Genomic DNA, 16,493 nt, shown 5'->3' with positions numbered 1-16,493 from the left:
TTACATCGATAAATTTACCGCTCAGTGAACTGATACACAGACTGAAAGATAATATGACCAGCACTGCCTCCTTAACACCTGGTGCTGCCTATATAACCCACCATTGTCTTATCTGAAACAGAAAGAACAAAATGCAAATTTTAACTTTGAGTTCAGAATAATCTCCAACCGGTTTCTATCCATATATAACCACTGAACAAGCAAGAATAATTTCTATATTATTTTAACCGTCGCAGAATGTTAAGTTCACATCTTGTCTTTTACACAAGTGAAGCTCCTCAGCTCCCCTATAGAATCATAGAATTTACAGTGCAGAAGGAGGCCATTCGGCCCATTGAGTCTGCACCGGCTCTTGGAAAGAGCACCCTACCCAAGCCCACACCTCCACCCTATCCCCATAACCCAGTAACCCCGCCCAACACTAAGGGCAATTTTGGACACCAAGGGGCAATTTAGCGCGGCCAATCCACCTAACCTGCACAGCTTTGGACTGTGGGAGGAAACCGGAGCACCCGGAGGCAACCCACCACACCTGGGGAGAACGTGCAGACTCCGCACAGACAGTGACCCAAGCCGGGAATCGAACCCAGGACCCTGGAGCTGTGAAGCAACAGTGTTAACCACTATTCTACCGTATAGTATATCGACTTTTAAAACTCAATGCTTCAATTTCATTTTGTCATCTCTGAACACAAGAACTAGGAACAGGAGGAGGCCATTCAGCCCCTCAAACATGCTCTGCCATTCAATACGATCACTGTTGATCTGATTGAGGCCTCGATTCCACTTTCATGCCTGACCCCCCTCCCACCCTCCATTAGCCCTCGACTCCCTCGTGGATCAAAAATCTGTCTTAACTCAGCCTTGAATGAATTCAATGACTCAGCCTCCACTGCTCCCTGGACGAAGCGAATTCCACAGACTAACAACCCTTAAGAGAAATAAATTCTCCTCATCTCCGTCTTAAATGGGAGACCCCTAATTTTGAAATGCCCCTTAGTTCGATGCCCCAGCACACCCTTGTCACCAGCTTCACCGGTGGTCGTGCAATTGGACATTAGCGCTTCACCTCGGTTGCTCAATTTAAAAATAAACAAGCACTTATCCAAAAAGCAAAAATTTCAGCTGCTACTGACAGGCTCCATTCTTGCTACTGCAGATCTTCACATAAGCAATGGACCCCGTGTTGTGTTGGAGCACGCCAGCTATTCACACATCACTGCAAAGGGGTGAGGGCCTGGTTGAACATGTGCTAACTAAAAATATTTCATCCAGTCTTTTACAATGTAACATAGTCTCTCGGGATAGGTTTCAAGTAAACCGCCCTGAGGGATCTAACCATCCCCAATAAACCATGCATGAATTACTGCTCACTCCTCATATACGCCACATAAAGCATCCGCTCAGTGGAATGAAGGTCTACTGTACATAACTGCACGGCTCTGAACATGTAACACGAGAAAGGGTGAGCAAATCTCAGAATAGATGGGATTGGCACATGGTGCTCTGGTGAGGAGTTATCATTGCAAGCAGTAAGATACCAACACTGTGGCTTGGCTTTCGAGCTTATTCTTTGTCTTTTACCCTCGCATTCTGCATCGCTTGCATCTACTGCATTGTCGCGTGGCGTAATACATTGAAACATACATAGAAAATAGAAGCAGTAGGCCATTCGGCCCTTCGAGCCTGCTCCGCCATGCATTATTATCATGGCTGAGCATCAAGTTCAATGCCCTGATCGAGCCGCCCCCCCCCCCTCCACCCCCCTGCCCCCCCCCCCCCCCCCTCCCCCGGCAATCCCCCTGGCCTCCTCCCCCCCTCCCCCCCCCCATCCCTTTAGCCCCAAGAGCTGTATCTAATTCCTTATTGAAATTACAATGTTTTGGCCTCAACTACTTTCTGTGGGAGTGAATTCCACCGACTCACCGCTCTCTGGGTGAAGAAATTTCTCCTCACCTCAGGTTTACCCCTCATCCTTAAACTATGAACCCTAGTTCTGGACTCCCCCACCATCGGGAACATTCTTCCTGAATCTACCCTGTCTAATCCTGTTAGAACTTTATTAATTTCTATGGAATTTCCACCCACTCTTCTAAACTCCAATGAATATAATCCTAGCCGACTAAGTCTCTCCTCAAATGTCAGTCCCACCATCCCAGGAATCAGCCTGGTAAATCTTCGCTGCACTCCCTCCATAGCAAAAACATCCTTCCTCAGACAAGTACACCAAAACTGGACACTCTCCCGTACCCGGCGAGGCGGGGGGTGGGGGGGGTCCCGGCGGGACGGAGTGGCGTGAACCACTCCGGCATCGGGCCGCCCCAAAGGTGCGGAATCCTCCGCACCTTCAGGGGCTAGGCCGGCCCCGGAGTGGTTGGCGCCACGCTGGCCGGCAGGATAGGGGCCTGGCGCCACGCCAACCGGCGCCGAAGGGCCTCTGCTGGCCGGCGTGAGTCAGCGCATGCGCGGGAGCACCAGCGCGTGCTGGCGTCATCCCCGCGAATGCGCAGAGGGATTCGCCTCCGCACCGGGAATAGCGGAGGATCACGGCCTCCGGTGCGGAACAATAGGGTGCCCCCACGGCACAGGCCCGCCCGCGGAACGGTGGGTCCCCGACCGCGGGCCAGGCCGCCGTGGGGGCACCTCCCGGGGCCAGATCCCCCCGCGAACCCCCCATGAACCCCGAGGTGGGCGGCGTGACTCACGCCACGCCGGTTTTTGGGGGGGTGGGAGAATTGGGAGGACGACGGGTGGGGGGATTCACGCCGACCCCCGCCAATTCTTCCACCCGGCAGGGGGTCGGAGAATCCCGCCCAATACCTCAGGTGAGGCCTCACCAATGCCCTATACAATTGGTGTAAAATATCTTTATTCTTCTACTCAAATCCTCTTGTTATGAAGGCCCACATGCCATTTGTCTTCTTTACTGCCTGTTGTACCTGCACGCTTATTTTCAGTGAGTGACGCACGAGGACACCAAGGTCTCGCTGAGTATCCATCTCGCTCAATTTGCACCTATTCAAATAATAATCTGGCTTCCTAATTTTGCTACCGAAGCGGATAACCTCGCATTTATCCACATTATACTGCATTTGCCAGACATGTACCCACTCAGCCTGTCCTAATCCCACTGAAGCATCTCTGTATCCTCCTCACAGCTCACCCTCCCACCCAACTTTGTATCACCTGCAAATTTGGAAATACTACATTTAGTTCCATTGTCCAGGTCATTAATATATAATGTGGACAGTTGGGGTCCTAGCACAGATCCCTTTGGTACCCCACCAGTCACTGCCTGCCAATCACGCGGCATGGTAGCATAGTGGTTAGCACAATTGCATCACAGCTCCAAGTTCCCAGGTTCGATTCCTGGCTTGAGAAACTGTCTGTGCGGAGTCTGCACGTTCTCCCCGTGTCTGCGTGGGTTTCCTCCGGCTGCTCCGGTTTCCTCCCACAGTCCAAAGATGTGCAGGTTAGGTGGATTGGCCATGCTAAATTGCCATTAGTGTCCAAAAAGGTTAGATGGGGTTACTGGGATAGGGTGGAGGAGTGGGCTCAGGTGGGGTGCCCTTTCCAAGGGCCGGTGCACTCGATGGGCCGAATGGCCTCCTTCTGCATTGTAAATTCTATGATTCTATGAATCAGAAAAGGTTTTGTGCATGTCATGTATCACAATGCTCAACTTAATTAATTTTTAATAATAATCTTTAGTGTCACAAGTAGGCTTACATTAACACTGCAGTGAAGTTACTGTGAAAAGGCACGGTGGCGCAGTGGTTAGCACTGCCGCCTCATGGCGCCAAAGTCCCAGGTTCGATCCAGGCTCTGGGTCTCCGTCCATGCAGACTCCGCACATTCTCCCCGTGTCTGCGTGGGTTTCGCTCCCACAACCCAAAGATGTGCAGGCTAGGTGGATTGGCCACGCTGAATTGGCCCTTAATTGGAAAAAATAAATTGGGTACACTAAATTCAAAAAATGAAAAAAATAGAAAATAAAAATAAAAAGCAGTTACTGTGAAAATCCCCTAGACGCCACATTCTGGCGCCTGTTCGGGTACACGAGGGAGAACTCAGAATGTCCAAATTACCTAACAGCATGACTTGCGGGAGGAAACCGGAGCACCCGGAGGAAACCCACACAGACACGGGGAGAACATGCAGACTCCGCACAGACAGTGACCCAAGCCGGGAATCGAACCTGGGATCCTGGCGCTGTGAAGCAGCAGTGCTAACCCAAGCTGGGAATCGAACCCTGGACCCTGGCGCTGTGAAGCAGCAGTGCTAACCACTGTGCCGCCCATATTATGAGCAGCAAATTTCCACAAATAACATGATAAATGACGAGTTAACAGGTCACAAAGATCAATCAAGGACACAAGAGCCAGGAGGAGGTGTGGACCATTCGGCCTGTCGAGTCTCCCCCGCCCAATCACAGCCATCACTGCAATTGACCAATTTCTTATCCCAGGTTTGAACATCATACTTCAGAATGTAGGGTGGTTATTGGAATGACAAGTCAGCCCATTCTGATAAGCTGGAACTATGGTACTCAATTAGTCACAGGCCTTTCAGTTTGAACATTGCATATTTTCACTGGCTGTAAGCTTTTCGAAGGCGAAGGATTGATTACACATGAGATAGAGAACAAAGGGTCACAGTCTCAGGATACTGGTCGGCCATTTTGGGACTGAGTCGAGGAGAAACTGCTTCACAGAGGGTGCTGAACCACAGAAAGGCTGTGGAGGCTAAATCACTGAATATATTTAAGAAGGAAATAGATTTCTAAACGCTAATTGGTAATGGGCGAGCGCTGGAGTACGGCGACGAGATAGATGATCAGCCATGTTGAATGGCGGAGCTGGCTCGAAGGGCCGAATGGCTTCCCCCGCTCCTATTTTCCACGTTTGTCAACAATGCTCATGTCCACCGAACAAATAAAGAAGACAGACAGTGGAAGAAGGGAAGAAAGAAATTGGCAATTGGAGAGGAAACATAGGGAAAAACTATGGTCACAGTTGTTAAACAAAATAAGGACATCGCAAACTGCTAAGACTATAATTTCAAAATTCCAATTTTAGACTCTTACATCCGATCATTTCAAAATGTGGAGAAGCAGTGTTTTTCGTTAATCAAAATGACTGGGATGAATTTCATTGGACTGGACTCTCAGGCTGGGTACATCTGGTCACATTACCTTTAATAATGCGTCAGTATCGTGATAAGGTCACCTTAAAGCAAATATTTAACGCTTCCCACAGTACTGTTTGTGCAAAATTGGAAACCTTGACTCACTGCGGTGAAATATTCTTTTCAGTTAAAAGGCAGAGGCCGATGACGCGAACTAATGTTCAGGCAGGTACGCGGGCCTTGCCTGCAAAGCAACACAAAAGTTATTGGTCTGTACAGCATGAAATGGGGGCAGGAAATGAGGCAGTTGAGTCTCCAAGTCACTGAGGACAGGCATGAGAATTGAGATGACTCTTTCACTGTGAAGTTGCATTCAGACTACACTTAATTCGTTCTTTTGTTTTCAAACAACTTACATGGAATTTACAGCAACGAAACAGGTCATTCGGCCCAAATGGCATTTGCCAGTGTTTGTGCTAAACACAAGCCTGCTCCCCACTTACGTCATCTCAACCCCATTTCCCTACCTTTCCATTCCCTTCGCCCTCACCCAGCTGCGTCTTTAGATACATCTGAGCTGTTTGCCACATTGGAGCAGGTTGCACATTCTAGCTGCTCTCTGGGTAAAGGAGACACCAGGCGCGATCGAACAGTCTCATTGCCCGCCACTCACAAGGTTTGTGCCGCTCGGAATGCCTCGAGAGATCTAGTGAGATCTCGTGAGATGTTACGATCTGGATCTCGCCCTCACTGGGTTTGGTCCAGATTTACAGATTTCAGTGAGCAGCCCCTTACAGGTCGGTTGAGGGGAGGCCGCGGTGGGGGATTGAGAGATCGGGGCAGCATTTAAAATTGGCACCCTCAGTGCAGGAAATGAGGTGAGTGCGGCCTTGGTCGGACGTTCCTCGCCAAGGCCCAAAGAAACCAAGGTCTGGTTTGATAGCAGGGCCGTTCTTGGTGCATGGCGGCTAAAAACACCTCGTTCAACGTGCCCAAAATGGGACCTTTTTTCCCCGTTAAATCATGTCCACTATCCTGAAACCGTTCTGAAGGTTTCGCCTTTTGGAGGACATCCTTCAATCTGATGGCTCAAGTCACATGGAGATGGAAGTTCTGCAAGAGAGATGGGTCGCCCTGCTGACCATTGGCAACTCCTAATTTAATGCAAACTCCCAACCCATTTGCCCATTTTGGCAGCAGCTGGAAATGAGAGTGCACAGTTCTCTCGACTCAAAGGTTCGACATTTTCCTGGACTGCATACAGCAAGGCATCAATGTACTGCTCCAAACAAACTCTGACAAACTATAAACTCTTCAGGCACGCATTCTGTCAGGGCAACAGCTGGAGTATATTTTTGAAAATATGTATTGATGGTACTTTTCCGCAGAAATGCACAACAACTTTATTACCATCAGTGTTATTTTGGAGTCATTAGTGTTCCACTGTCCTCATGCACAGTGCACAGATTGAAGTTAATCCCCAAGAAACGGCTGAGGAATGTGGGCACTTTCCAAGATTCTGAGTCATTTTTTGTTCAGGAACTTGCAAGGAGCAGATACTTTAAAGATGATAAGTTGTTACAACATCCTGGGCTAGTGAGCGGTCAATTGCAGCTCCACTTGACTCAAGAGTCGCAACAATATTTCTTAGAAAGGTACCCCAAGTCTTTGGCCCTTGGCTGCCCAATAATTAGTCACCAGGTTTGAAAATAAATCAAATTACTGTTTATTTACAACAAGCATTATATTGAAATATACAGGAGATACGATAGGTTAACTATTATCTAATTCCTACCCCCCCCCCCCCACTTTAACTTGCCCCCACCATCGATATATACACACACGCGCGACACACAAACGCAGAGGGGAGGAGAGGGTGAAAGTAATAAGGATGAACGTCAAAAAATAAGAGTCTTTGTTTAAGATGGTTGTTTCTATCACGTTTCTCCTTTCCAAACTTTGATTTCAGTTTAGGTTTTCACTGCATTTTCATTCAGGTCCCTGTGGGTTCAGGAATACATCAACTCACAGCCTTTCTGGAGCGAGTGAGACGGTGAGAGAGAGGGTGAGTGAGAGGGAGAGAGAGGGTGAGAGAGAGGGTGAGAGAGAGGGAGAGGGTGAGAGAGAGGGTGAGAGAGAGGGAGAGGGTGAGAGAGAGGGTGAGAGAGAGGGAGTTGGTGAGGGAGAGAGAGGGTGAGAGAGAGGGTGAGTCAGAGGATGAGAGAGAGAAAGAGAGAGATAGAGCGAGAGAGAAAAAGAGGGAGAGAAAGAGAGAGAGAAAGAGAGAGAAAGAGAGAAAGGGAGAAAGAAAGAGAGAAAGAAAGAAAAATGAAGAAAAAGAAAGAAAGAGAGAGAAAGAGAGAGAGAGGGAGAAAGAGAGAGAGAAAGAGAGAGAAAGAGGGAGAGAGGGAGAAAGAAAGAAAGAGAAAGAAAGGAAAAGAAAGAAAGAAAGAGAAAGAGAGAGAGAGACGTGAAAGAAAGAAAGAAAGAAAGGTTAATTTGTTTTTCAGTTTGGGGAGATGATGTCATTGCTGGGTGGAGTTAAAGTATTCAGACATTTTGAGACAGCGTTTTGAGTTGAGTTTTAATCTGGCTACAGTTTCAGACCACAAGTAAAGTCTTTTGCTCCCAGTAGGATGGTTAAAAAAAAGTAATAGTATTTAAAGCAGAGCAGACCTGTCTGAGGACAAGGGGAAAGCTGAAACAAACCAGTTGAAACAACTTTTTGAAGACATTCAGTCAGAGTCTTCAGGAGCCAAATCTGTTCTGGAAAGCAAGAATTAATCTGTGCCATTGGAATGTAGGATGGAATGAAAGCTGTACATTTTTCCTGTCTTGTTGTTTAATTAATAATAGAGTAGTATTGTTTAAGGGGCAATTATAAGCTATTTAATAGTGTATTAATAATAGTTTTGTTTTAAAATGCCAAATCCCTATTTCTTCGTGCAATCACTCATGGGCGAAGTATTCTTTCCGCAAAAAATAATTGGGTACACTAAATTTATCAAACAAAAATTGCTAGACTGGCAGCAGAAGTGGCAGATGATTTTGAATTGGTTCATACAGAAAAATTTGGTTTTCTACATCAATTTCGATCCGTGACGAATAAAAATTGAGGCTTGTACAAGGTAGTGGACTGTGAAATTGAATGTAAACAATGCAGTTAAAAGCTTTTAGGCTTCTCAGCAAGCTCAGAGGCTTGAAAATGTTAAAGGGGAGCGATAGTGAATGTGAAAACAGAACTTCAACGGTTTCCAACAATCAGAGGTAAGTGCTACTGTAAGATATTATTGGGATCATCTCTCTGCAAATGTTACGACACACAGGATGAGACGAGGAAAAATAAACACTGGCCAACTAATATATGGATTTTACAGCGAGTAATATTAGGTCCAGAATGGTAAGCAAGGATTAGAATCATTTTGAAAAATGGTGGAAAATGTGTGTTGCTTTATAGAGAAAAGATGGCTACCACAGCAAAAGAGCAGCAGAAAGATAACAAAATGACCAGCTAACAAGGATAGCAGCCCAAATCCAAACTTCTAATGCCATTGGAGATCGCCCTGGGGTCAAATTCTCAAAACAAGGCCAGTAATCTGAGGCACAAATGAATTCCAGGTCCCGGCCTGGCGCTCATGCAATGTTATTTTGAAATGTAAATGCCGCAATTGGACAGGAGGCTGGCCTGATGGCCAATTAGAGGCACCAAGTATCCCCAGGCAGCAGGGGCTCTAGTCCTTCAATTGAAAATTCACAACCTTTAGACCTCCCGGATGTGCCCAGAGACAAGCGCAAAGAACATGATGCATCACAAGGTCAGATGTGTGGGTGTTCGCTGATGATTGCACAATGTTCTGCACCATTCACAATTCCTGAAGATGTGTCCATTTCCGATTGCAGCAAGACCTGGACAATATCCAAGCTTGAGTGGGCAGGTGGCAAGTAACATTTGCATCACACAAGTGCCAGACAATGACCAACTCCAACAAGAGAGAATCAAACCATCTACAAGATGCACCGTGGGAACTCACCAAGGCTCCTTTAGATAGCACCTTCCAAACCCACGACCGGTCCCATCTAGAAGGACAAGAGCATCAGACACATAAAAACACCACTACTTGGAAATTCCCCGTCAATAATAAGAATGTTTATTGTCACAAGTAGGCTTACATTAACACTGCAATGAAGTTACTGTGAAAAGCCGCTAGTCACCACATTCCGGCTCCTGTTCGGGTGCACGGAGGGAGAATGCAGAATGTCCTATTCACCAACAGCACGTCTTTCGGCACTTGTGGGAGGAAACCGGAGCACCCGGACGAAACCCACGCAGACACGGGGAGAACGTGCAGACTCCGCACAGACAGGGAATCGAACCTGGGACCCTGGAGCTGTGAAGCAACAGTGCTAACCGCTGCGACCCAGACGACAATTGAAAATCCGACCCTCAATCTCATTGGATGAGCTACTGCCAAATCCTCCCCGGCTGAACCACTAGATGGGGCACCGTTCCCCAGGCAACATGAGCGCTGGCTCAGACACTTCAAATCATCACAAAGAATTCAACCCTTCACCAGATTCAAGGTTGCACCTGAACTGACAGAAGAAAGGCAATAGCCAGAGGCAGCAGCAAGACTAAACAAGGGTTTAAAATTCAATTCTACCGGGAACTGTACGAGAGACAAAATAATAAAAGCTCGGCCAAACTTTAAAGAGTGAAACATTCCTACGATGTCGTTCTTCCCACATGGATTAATCATCTGTGCACATGCTGCAAGTCTCTCTGACCCACCTCTTCTCCTCTCGACATCCTCTTTTGCGATTACTGAATATAATCGGCCTCCAGTGCTTTGAAAAAGGTTACCTCAAAATATCCCCAGCTTCAGGCAATCTCACTCCTAAGGTGGAATCATAGAACATAGAACAATACAGCACAGAACAGGCCCTTCGGCCCACGATGTTGTGCCGAACCTTTGTCCTAGATTAATCATAGATTATCATGGAATTTACAGTGCAGAAGGAGGCCATTCGGCCCATCGAGTCTGCACTGGCTCTTGGAAAGAGCACCCTACCCAAGGTCAACACCTCCACCCTATCCCCACAACCCAGCAACCCCACCCAACACTAAGGGCAATTTTGGACACAAAGGGCAATTTATCACGGCCAATCCACCTAACCTGCACATCTTTGGATTGTGGGAGGAAACCGGAGCACCCGGAGGAAACCCACGCACGCACGGGGAGGACGTGCAGACTCCCGCACAGACAGTGACCCAAACCGGAATCGAACCTGGGACCCTGGAGCTGTGAAGCAATTGTGCTATCCACAATGCTACCGTGCTGCCCACGGCACAGCACCTAATGCACAGCACCAATACAGGTCACTTCAGCCTGTCATATATGCATGTGTTTATGTCCTTATGAATCATCGGATCTAACGCCACACTTCTGCTCCTCCCCCCCCCCCCCACCCCGTATATTCCTCTTTAGTTAAGCAATTATATCATTTCCATTAGAATTAATTTGGGAACACTGTTGCAGGATTGGTATCGGAGATGGTTAATTCCGCATTCAAAAGCCAACCTTTTCAGCGTTCTCTTTTCTAATTAGTCTCCTCATTAACCTATTCCTATCCGGCGAGTGTTGGGTCACTCTTGTTCCAGTAAAGCTTCTAATGATTCATAGTTCAGCCAACGGGTGTGGCTGTCTCACTGCCAAAACAGCGTGTCAGGTGTAAAAATGAGTTACAGGATGAAGCAATCAAATCAGGGAAAGGAGTGGCGAAAGTCTGCAGTATGGATAATTATTAACCAGCCTTGAACATCCCCTTGCTGCAAACGCATGTTTTAAAACATTACAAAGTGCAAAACATACTCACCTATATAGATGGGGCATTACAGCTAGGAAATGGGGCCAACTGGGTTGCTGTACAGAGAGCTGGCATGGACCAGGTGGGTTGAATTGCCTCTGGCTGTGCTGTAATGACTCTATTACTGTATTCCTATCTAAATTGCTCATTCAAATGCCACCTGGCAATTTTTAATCGTCCCCTTCAACCCTTGTCCGCTATTCAATTAAACTGAGCGACAATGCTGGGTGATTCTGTGGCCACCGACAGCTTGCTTGTCTTTCATGCAAATGAATTTTCATCATGTGTGAACCTAGGATAGTGAACATAGAACATACAGTGCAGAAGGAGGCCATTCAGCCCATCGAGTCTGCACCGACCCATTTAAACCCTCACTTCCGCCCTATCCCCGTAACCCAATAACCCCTCCTAACCGTTTTGGACACTAAGGGCAATTTAGCGTGGCCATCCCACCTAACCTGCACGTCTTTGGAATGTGGGAAGAAACCGGAGCACCCGGAGGAAACCCATGCAGACACGGGGAGAATGTGCAGACTCCGCACAGACAGTGACCCAGTGGGTAGGCTATTTGAGTGCGGAAGGCATTACAGACATTTCTTCCAGAAGAGAACCACATGCACTTTGGATGATGTTTTCTCATTTCCCCCCCACACCAAGTCTCGGGGGGCCATGAAGGTTACAGTAGGAATCCAACCAGTAATTAATTCTTACACCAGTCTTGCTGTTGAGAACCAAATACAGAGGGCTTGATCTACTGACCTTGTTGCCCTCGACTGAGGACACGATGAGGCTGGTAAATCTCGCGATAGGCTTCCTACGAGATTTATGACGTTTGTTACGCATTGTGAGATCTAACGAGATCTCGTGAGATGCCGTGGATCTGGATCATACCCATTGCATATTCAAGGCAGCAGTTATGCTTACTTCAATATGTCTGTGGTAGTTACCCAGAGCGTGGTTTCAAATAGCCTCGCCTCGGAGACTCCCCGTTGCACCGTTTAGCGCTGGATTCAACACTGGACGAGGCATGACGGCATGTGAGGGGGGGTCTCCAAGGTGATCGGGAGCCCTTGGCTCTGGGTGGTTGGGCACTGGGTAGGGTGGTATCCTAGCACTCCTGATGCCACCCGAGGCACTGGCAGCCTGGCACACTGGCAGTGCCACCTTGGCAGTGTGACCTGGGTGTCACCCTGGCACTGCCAGGCTGGCAGACGTACTATCATGGTGTCAGGCCCGGGGGTACCCTGCCCTATATGAGGTGGGGTGCTGGCAGTTCAAGGACCCCCTAGTTAGTTTCCTCCGGGTGCTTCGGTTTCCTCCCACAGTCCAAAGATATGCAGGTTCGGTGGACTGACCATGATAAATTGTCCCTTAGTGCCCAGATGTGTACAGGTTATGTTATGGGGATAGGGCGGGGGAGCGGACCGGGGTGCAGTGCTCTTTCAGAGGATTGATGTAGACTCGATGGGCTGAATGGTCTCCTTCTGCACTGTAGGGATTCTATGATTCTAATGTTGAGAGAAATTACAAAGGGCCAAATGTCCACATAACAAAGTACTCCTTTTACCCTGCCTCCCCTCTCCACAAGCCCCCCCCCCCCCCCTCGCACCGCCCCACCCCCACCCCCACCCCCGTGACGCCAAGCTGCTCTTTATGACGATCAGCACTTTATTGGAACACACCAGGGATTCCTTTCCTTTCGCCCTGCCTGGGAATTACTGCACTCTGTACAATCTGCACTCAGATAGGTCACCGCTCACGCGTCAAACCCAAGCGATGACTTGCCAGCGACCACCGAGACTGTAAACCACGAACATATGGTGAATGCATTAGGGACCACATCACCCGGCTGCTGAGGCAGCCCCAACCTGATCATCACCAACAGGTCACTGCGCCGACAAACAAAAGCATGAACCAGATGATGCAACCCTGCACCCTCACCCCACCCCCTCCGTGATTCTCAGTGTAACCTTCAGTCTGAATGGAACTCTCCCCCAACATGCATGTGAGGAGGATACAGCTTCATAGATCACTGTAGCTCACTTCAATTACCGCATCTCACATCAGGGCAACATAGAAACGTTCCCGCTTGAGACACAGATAGTGAGAGAACGAGGGGGAGGAGGAAAGAACAACAAACTTGCATTAATATAGAGCACCTTTCACAATCTCAGGACATCCCAATGCATTTTACAACCAGTTAACGTTTTAAAATACAGTCGCTGTTGTAAAGGGAGAAATGTGGTAAGTAATAATAATAATCTTTATTGTCACAAGTAGGCTTACATTAACACTGCAATGAAGTTACTGTGAAAATCCCCTAGTCGCCACACTCCGGCGCCTGTTCGGGTACACGGAGGGAGAATTCAGAATGTCCAATTTACCTAACAGCACGTCTTTCGGGACTTGTGGGAGGAAACCGGAGCACCCGGAGGAAACCCACGCAGACACTGGGAGAACGTGCAGACTCTACATAGACAGTGACCCAAGCCGGGAATTGAACCTGAGGCCATAGTGCCAACCAATGTGCTACCGTGCTGCAAGTAATGTACACAGAGAAAGATCCCACAAACAGCAATCGGATAACCATCTGATTTTTTAAAAATTGAAGTTCATTGAAGGATAAACGTTGGTCAGGGCACCAGGAAGAAATCTCCTGTAGGGGGGGTGGGGGGGGGGGGTCCATGTGATAGAAAGGCAAATTGGAGCCTGTACCTTCACTCTCCATAGCTCCAAGCTACAACATATGAATCAGGAGCAGGATAAGGTTTCTCGAGCCATTCAATAACATCAAGCTGATTTCAAAAAAATAATTTTGAGCAATCAATTTTTTTTCCAATTAAGGGGCAATTTAGCGTGGCCAATCCACCTACCCTGCACATCTTTTGGGTTGTGGGGGTGAGACCCACGCAGACATGGGGAGAATGTGCAAACTCCACACGGAGTGACCCAGGGCTGGGATCGAACCCGGGACCTTGCCGCCGTAAGGAAGCAGTGCTAACCACTGTGCCACTGTGCTGCCCTAGGATCAGACTGATCTGATTGCAACCTCAACCCCACATTCCCACTCCCCCCCCCCCCCCATAACCTTTCACCCCTTGCTGACCAAGAATCTATCCGCCTCTGCCTTAAAAATATTCAAAGACTCTGTAATGTGCGGAATGGAACTTTAGGCAAAAAAAATTATCCAGGGGCGAGGTGCTTGGTGTGGTTGAGTGACACAGAGCTGGAGGCTCTTTCTAGATCAGCTCAAATGGGTCACCAGACTTTCTTGACCTAGGCTCGTTTTGTACAAGGAAATGGAGCACAAATCAATAGTGCTCTATTATCGTCTGATTATAATACTCCTATCCTTTATAGGATTGTTCCTAAAGCTCCCATTCACACTTCAGGAAATGATCTTGAAAGGGGAACATTCTTGAGAGTGTCGCAATGGAGGTAGAAATTATCAATTGAAACCACAGAACAATGCATGCGGCATCAAAATACATCAGATTATGCAGGTCAGTCAGATTGCATGAAATCCCTGGGACTATAAAAGCTCTGCTGTTATGATTATGGTGCCAGTTTCCTTAAACTCAAATTTCCAGCAATTCAATCTTTCCAAGAAGACCCAGTTATTTGTGCCACTTTCCTGAGTATTGGGATCAACAACAAACTTCAGAAAGACCTGTGCTCACATATGTGCAAAAATCTAGAAGGACGGTTGAAAGGAAGGAAATTTGGATGGAAGGGCTTCCGTTTATTTAATGCCTCTCACAACAGGATATCACCAATCGTGAAGAACGTTCTGAACCATTATTACGGTTGTAATATTGGAAAATATGGTTGCCAACTGCCCACGGCAAGGTCCCACAAACTTACATGGCCAGGTAAGCTATGTTAGCGACGTCGGCTAGGACACCAGGGGGAAACTACCTGCTTTTTCCCCCGAAAAGGTGGCCTGGAATCTTGTACATCCACCTAGAGGGCAGCGAGGATTTCGGGTTGAAGCCTCATCCGAAAGTCTGAATGATTCTTCTTCGGATCTTGTATCCTCTGTGGTGTTCAGATACAGGGCAGCATCTTCGAGCTTTGCATTAAAGAAAAAGCCACTGACTAGATGCTAAGAAAAGGGGGCAGGGGTTCTCGAGCAGAATGGAGAGGATCCAAGCAGGGAAACCAAGCGACACTGGTGGAAGTGAGGATTTTGAGGAGGCCTTTGACGCGAGGGAGTGCTCCAGGTAGAACGCAAGGATGAAGTGGCTTAGCAAATGGTCGTGTGCAGTGAAGTTGAGGGCAGAGAGAATGATTATTCAACAACGCATGGTACAGGACATTCACTGCAGGTGGCACAATGCAAGGCCACCAAAGTAGTCTTGTATACATCCACTCAGACAGGTTTGGCAGCAACGGTACAACCAATTTCCACTCAGAGTTGTTTTGGAATAAATTCACAACTGATTTGCTTCATCTTAGAAACAGGTTAAAAAGCCAGGTCTGTCGGGCACGTTTCTTTTTAAATTGAGCTCCTCCCTGCTCCTGTACCATGGGCACTCTGCTTCACAGCGGGCTCCCAAGATGCACCCCCCCCCCTCCCCCCACCCTGTCCCACCACCAACCTTCACACCTGCTGATCTACAATGGAGTCTCTTTGGATGAATGATAGAAATTACAGTGCAGAAATAGGCCATTGAGTTAGCACCAGCTCTTGTTCCGATAGAGCACCGTACCTAGGCCCAATCCCCCCCACTCCTAGACCCGTAACCCCACCTACCGTTTGGGCAATTTAGCATGGCCAATTCCCCCCCCCCCCCCCCCCCCCCCCCCCCCCCCGGCTGTCCCAGCTCTATTCCCATCCTGAACCATGAGGACTCTCTCTGGCTACACTTCTCTCTCTCTCTCTCGATCGAACCCTGCAGAGATCCTCTGACTGTTCTGACTCCTTCCTGTTCCTGGCCGAAGGTGCCACGCTGACTGACTCCACCTTTGTCCAGCTGATCTCTCCCAAGTTGTCCCACGTCCGTTGCAGAGTTTCCCCTCTGGTTGCCGCCACCTTTGTTCAATGTTCCTGCTCCTTCACTGAAGTGTCCTTCTGGTTACCCACACTCTTGCTTGTCAAAAAGAAAATGTCAGCTCCACTTCCCTTGATTGGAAATCTTTTTGAGAACACTGATTTGTGCCTCAACAACAACAACTTGCAATCATAAAGCTTCCCTAATGCCCTAAGGCACTTCACTGGAGAATTGCCAAACAAAACTCAACATTGAGCTGCATTTGTTAGGATTGATTAACAAAAGCTTGGTTAAATCAGTGCTCTTTGCGGTGTATCTTAAAGGTGGAAAGCGAGATGGAGGGGTTTCGAGAGGGAATTCCAGAACTCCGGGACAAACAGCTAAAAGAGCTCAGCGACCATTACTGAATGAAATTCAGGGATGTGCACGAGGCCAGAATGGGTGATCATCGTGGAAGTCTGTAGGGTTGGGCAAGGTTCAGAGATAGGGATGGGAGGGGCCACGAGG

The 16,493-nt window shown here is 48.0% G+C and overlaps 1 protein-coding gene across 5 annotated transcripts in view; it reads right to left on the bottom strand.

Moving 5' to 3' along the window:
- Positions 1–16,493, bottom strand: part of LOC140393707 (solute carrier family 45 member 3) — a 156,309-nt gene that overhangs the window by 33,212 nt on the left and 106,604 nt on the right. The window contains exon 2 of one of the 5 annotated variants that reach the window (XM_072480013.1): positions 9,159–9,204. The exons of the other annotated variants lie outside the window; for them this stretch is intronic. The gene's annotated coding sequence lies outside the window, so the exon portion shown is untranslated. The remainder of the gene's footprint in view (positions 1–9,158; positions 9,205–16,493) is intronic. 5 annotated transcript variants of the gene reach the window in all.

Source organism: Scyliorhinus torazame, chromosome 17, assembly GCF_047496885.1.
Source record: "Scyliorhinus torazame isolate Kashiwa2021f chromosome 17, sScyTor2.1, whole genome shotgun sequence".
Taxonomy (NCBI): Eukaryota; Metazoa; Chordata; class Chondrichthyes; order Carcharhiniformes; family Scyliorhinidae; genus Scyliorhinus; species Scyliorhinus torazame.
Note: the sequence above shows the minus strand (reverse complement) of the source record. Positions and strands in the feature narration are given on the sequence as shown.